This window comes from Nerophis lumbriciformis, linkage group LG28, assembly GCF_033978685.3.
Source record: "Nerophis lumbriciformis linkage group LG28, RoL_Nlum_v2.1, whole genome shotgun sequence".
In the NCBI taxonomy this organism is placed as follows: Eukaryota; Metazoa; Chordata; class Actinopteri; order Syngnathiformes; family Syngnathidae; genus Nerophis; species Nerophis lumbriciformis.
In genome coordinates, this window is record NC_084575.2 from 9230983 (window position 1) to 9236982 (window position 6000).

A 6000-nucleotide genomic window follows, 5' to 3' on the forward strand; every position below is an offset into this window, starting at 1 on the left:
GATACCAAAACATTTTGGACAATTCCATGCTCCAAACCTTGTGGGAACAGTTTGGAGCAGGCCACTTCCTCTTCCAACATGACTGTGCACCAGTGCACAAAGCAAGGTCCATAAAGGCATGGATGACAGAGTCTGGTGTGGATGAACTTGACTGGCCTGGACAGAGTCCTGACCTGAACCCGATAAAACACCTTCGGGATGAATTAGAACGGAGACTGAGAGCCAGGCCTTCTCGACCAACATCAGTGTGTGACCTCACCAATGCGCTTTTGGAAGAATGGTGGAAAATTCCTATAAACACACTCTGCAACCTTGTGGACAGCCTTCCCAGAAAAGTTGAAGCTGTAATAGCTGCAAAAGGTGGACCCACATCATACTGAAGCCCATAGGTTAGGAATGGGATGGCACTTCAAGTTCATATGTGAGTCAAGGCAGGAGGCCAAATACTTTTGGCAGTATCGTGTTTCTTCATTTCAAATGTAGTTTGATGATGTAGCCAAAAGAGGGCAGCACCATATCATTTCATTGGCTAAAACATGAATTCTCCTCCTCCTCAAGAGAGCACAATGATAAAGGCTTCATGCAGAACGTGCACATTACACTTCACTCACTGGTAGATGCACTCAAGATTGTGTGTACAGATGATGGACTGGAGGGATGGGTGTGGGAGGACTGGGGTTTGACCTGTAAAAGCCGTGAGGCTCCATTGTTTTGCTGCATTATTAATGAATCTTTTTATGGAAACATCTCTCTAGCCTGAAAACTGTGGGAAGGAAGAGACAAGTAACATAATAATCTGGTATATAATCTGGTAGTTTTTTTTACCACCCATCCCCACCACCCCACGCACACACGTCCGATCTACAATACTTGCAGGCAAGGTTAACGCTTTGTGTTTAGACTTCATCTAAAAGGGTTAGAGTTGGGTTAAGGTTAGGGTTAGGAAATCACAGTATGAATGAACGAATGAAAGCTTAAAAGTAGGTCAGGTTTAGGGTTGGGGTTAGCCCTGATGACTGTGAGATGGGTTGGAAAATATTGTAATGACCTTTTCTATTCTGGGAGCAAAATGTGGAAGACTGTGTTATGTAAAGGGATTTGTCTGAAAAAGATGGGCTCCTCCCTGCACCAACAAGCCAACTACAACTGTTGAAGTCACTGCAGCCTCAGCCTCTGTGGTTAAGCCTCTTACTGTACATAAACACGCACGCACACACACGCACGCACACACACAGGTGCATGCACATGTTTGCGGTGCTAGTGGGTGGCATCCAGTTTGCTGCATGGAGCTGCAACATTGACACTGGCCTTATTCCATCAATCTTACATACAAAAAAAACAGTCATATTTAAATATTTTAAAGAGCTACTACTCAAAAGCTTTCAGCCTGTGTGTGTGCGTATATGTGTAAGTGTCAAGGGGCAGACGTTGACTTATGTTAGGGAATGTGTTAGTGCACACGTGTTTCAGTGTGCATGCATGCCAAATGTGGTTTTGCATTTACGTTTAGTACTGAATATCAATCAATCAATCAATCAATGTTTATTTATATAGCCCTAAATCACAAGTGTCTCAAAGGGCTGCACAAATCCCAACGACATCGTCAATACAGAGCCCACATAAGGGCAAGGAAAAACTCCCCCCAGTGGGACGTCGATGTGAATGACTATGAGAAACCTTGGAGAGGACCGCATATGTGGGTAACCCCCCCCCCTCTAGGGGAGACCGAAAGCAATGGATGTCGAGTGGGTCTGACATAATATTGTGAGAGTCCAGTCCATAGTGGATCCAACATAATAGTAAGAGTCCAGTCCATAGTGGAGCCAGCAGGAAACCATCCCGAGCGGAGACGGGTCAGCAGCGCAGAGATGTTCCCAACCGATGCACAGGTGAGCGGTCCACCCCGGGTCCCGACTCTGGACAGCCAGCACTTCATCCATGGCCACCGAACCTGTGTGCCCCCTCGACAAGGGAGAGGGGGGAGCAGAGGAGAAAGGAAAAGAAACGGCAGATCAACTGGTCCAAAAAAAGGGGGCTATTTAAAGGCTAGAGTATACAAATGAGTTTTAAGATGGGACTTAAATGCTTCTACTGAGGTAGCATCTCTAACTGTTACCGGGAGGGCATTCCATAGTACTGGAGCCCGAATAGAAAACGCTCTATAGCCCGCAGACTTTTTTTGGGCTCTGGGAATCACTAATAAGCCGGAGTTCTTTGAACGCAGATTTCTTGCCGGGACATATGGTACAATACAATCGGCAAAATAGGCTGGAGCTAGACCGTGTAGTATTTTATACGTAAGTAGTAAAACCTTAAAGTCACATCTTAAGTGCACAGGAAGCCAGTGCAGGTGAGCCAGTATAGGCGTAATATGATCAAACTTTCTTGTTCTTGTCAAAAGTCTAGCAGCCGCATTTTGTACCAACTGTAATCTTTTAATGCTAGACATAGGGAGATCTACTAAAAATCCGAATACCACGCACTAAACAGCGTGTGCAAACTATAAAGGTGTGTTGTGTGTGATCTACTAAGACTTTGCACAATTGATGACAAGTGCAAATGTCATGCAGACCGCCCTATTTAAATGAGCATTTTACGAATACTACCAGCATTATGTGACCATAGAAGCACTCATTTTACTCCACATTCATGTTGTATTGGATTTAGACTAAGACTTAGACTTCCTTTTATTGTCATTTAAATTTGAACTTTGCAGTACAGATAAGAACGAAATTCCGTTGCATTAGCTTGTTGTAGTGCAGGATAAAAGAGCAATAAGGTGCAGATATAAATAAATAGATTACTGTACAGGTAAATATATTGCACTTTTGCATTTACATCCACGTTTATGGATGCATGTTATATTGTCTTTATATTCCAGCGAGTTAATCCGTTTTTGGGGGGAATTGAGGGGATTATTATGATGCGTTCAAGAGTCTTATGGCCTGAGGGAAGAAGCTGTTACAGAACCTGGAGGTTCTGCTACGGAGGCTGCGGAACCTCTCTCTAGAGTCCAGCAGTGACAACAGTCCTTGGTGGGGGTGGGAGGAGTCTCTGCAGATTTTCTGAGCCTTGGTCAGGCAGCGGCTTTTTGCGATTTCCTGGATAGGAGGAAGAGGAGTCCTGATGATCTTTTCCGCCGTCCTCACCACTCTCTGGAGAGACTTCCAGTCTGAGGCATTGCAGGCTCCAGTCCTGAGAGATGCAGTTGGTCAGTAGGCTCTCTATAGTGCCTCTGTAGAATGTGGTGCGAATGGGGGGAACGAGCTGTGCTCTTTTCATCCGACGCAAAAAGTGCATGCGCTGCTGAGCTCTTTTTACAAGAGGACCAGGTCATATTGTCAGTTATCTGCACCCCCAGGAACTTGGTGCTGCTTACGATCTCCACTGCTGTGCCGTTGACGAAGAGTGTGGCTGGTCTGGTGTCTCCTGAAGTCGACGATGATCCCCTTGGTCTTGTCGACGTTCAGGACCAGGTTGTTGGTTCTGCAACAGTCAACCAGATGTGTCACCTCCTCCCTGTAGTCCATGTCGTTGTTGTCACGGATGAGGCCCACTACTGTCATGTCGTCCGCATACTTCACAATGTGGTTAGTAGTAGACCTGGCGCAGCAGTCATGGGTCATCAATATTCATGTCATACCTGTGAGGTTTTGCAATGTTGAACAAGCAGCACACATCTATAATATTTGAAACCTTTATTGCAGTATAAAATCACAATCTAGACAACCAAAACTATTTTAGCGCGCTGACGCTCTTGCAGGGAGGTGGTGGACCATCACAATACCGCATTAATGCATCTGGAATGATCCAAACGCAAGAAAATGCTTATTGCAAGAAATTTTTCATAAGCGTTTTTTTTTCTTAAAGGAGATCGTATATTACAGCTATATAATAACATATTTTCTAAATGAACCAACGGACCCCATTAAAAAGTACAAAAGCAGACACCAAAGTAGATCAATTCATTCATTTTGATCAGCCCCTTAACAGGGTCATATTATGATTTATTTTCCAAATTTAAAGCAATCCTTGTGGTCTACATAACATGTAATGGTGGTTCTTTGGTCAAAATTTTGCATAGATTATGTTTTACAGACCGTCTTCAAACCGTTTTCTGACTGTCTCTTCAGTCTTATTTACCTATCTCCACTTCGACTGCGTCTTCTCCCTAGCAGACTTTTTAAAGGTGTCTTTGAATTTAGTGGGTCTTATTTATCAAACATGATTGATGACTCATTTGTTTTAGGTAGCATTCCTTGTTGTTTGAAACAATTAAGATGTGGTACCACCAATTAAAAAATATATATCAATCCAATCCAATCCACTTTATTTATATAGCACATTTAAACAACAAAATGTTTCCAAAGTGCTGCACAACAATATTAAACACAACTAAAAACAATATAAAATAAATGTGATTAAAAACAATTTCAAAGGGTAAAACCAATTAAAACAGTAAATAGAAAGCAAAAAGCAAAATTTTAAAAACACAGAGGACAACAGAGGACCACACAACTCACGTAGTGTTAAAAGCCAGAGAATAAAAGTGGGTCTTAAGACGAGACTTAAAACACTCCACTGTGGGAGCAGTTCGAACATGGAGGGGCAGAGTGTTCCAGAGCTTAGGGCCGACCACAGAGAAGGCCCTGTCTCCCCTGGTTTTAAGTCTCGTCTTGGACACCACGAGCTGGAGCTGGCTCTCGGACCTCAGAGCGCGCGCAGGATTGTAAGTTTGGATGAGGTCCGAGATATACTGAGGTGCCAGTCCATGTAAAGCTTTAAAAACAAACAGCAAGGTTTTAAAATCAATTCTAAAATGAACAGGGAGCCAGTGCAAACTCTCAAGGATTGGGGTTATATGCTGGCGTCTCCTGGCCCCTGTTAAAAGTCGTGCTGCCGCATTCTGGACTAACTGCAACCGGGGGAGAGCTTTTTGGCTAATGCCAGCATAAAGTGCATTGCAGTAGTCCAGGCCACTTGAAATAAAAGCATGCACGACTTGTTCAAAAAGGTTCAAAGATAAAAACGGTTTTACCTTTGCAAAAAGACGAAGATGATAAAAACACGATTTTAAAACGCCATTGACTTGTTTGTCAAGTTTAAAATCGCTGTCTATAGTGACGCCAAGGCTGGTGACTTTGGGACGCACATAATTTTGCAATGGTCCCAAGTCAGTGAGGGCCGGACCAAACACTAAAATTTCCGTTTTTCCCTCATTCATTATTAAAAAATTCTGGGCTAACCAAGCCTTGACGTCGCATAGACAGTTGAGAAGGAGTGTCAGGGGGCCGTGGCCTTTTGAAATAGGCATATAAATTTGGCAGTATATATTTGGACCCTTCTGTTTTGTCAAGTTAACATTTTTATCAAAAATATTAGAGAATGGGGTTTATAATCAACTGCAATTTGACTTTCAAATGAGATTTGTGAAAAGTTCCAATCAGGTTTTAAATCTTGTAACAGTACGAAAACAGCTTTTTTAATAGATGACTTTGGTAGCTGGGCTGTGCTGGTGCTTTTAGATTTGATCTCGGCATTCATCACTGTTGACCACAACATTTTAATATCTCGTCTTGAGTAGGTCTGAAATGCATTTTCCTAAAGTGGTTCAAATCTTATCTGAAAGACATGTCTTTCGCTGTCAATATTTTTTTTCTTCCAAAAAGGCCCTTCTAACCTGTGGGGTGCCCTGAAGGATCAATTTTGGGCTTTACATGCTGCCACTGGGATACATTTTCAAAAAGCATAAACCCCTTTTCATTTATTTGCAGATGATATAATAGTTTGACTTTTAATTCGAAATCTGACTCTCCTGAAGAACTATACTTCAGTGTCTACAAAATGTAAAAGACAGGATGTCCATTAATGTTTTTGATTTAAACGACAAAAACAACTGAGGTCGTCATCTTTGGTGAGCCCGATCTCTTCTGAACAGTGCCCTTGTTCCATTATGGTCCTACTGCCACCCTTCTGCAAAAAGTCTGGGTGTTTTAATTG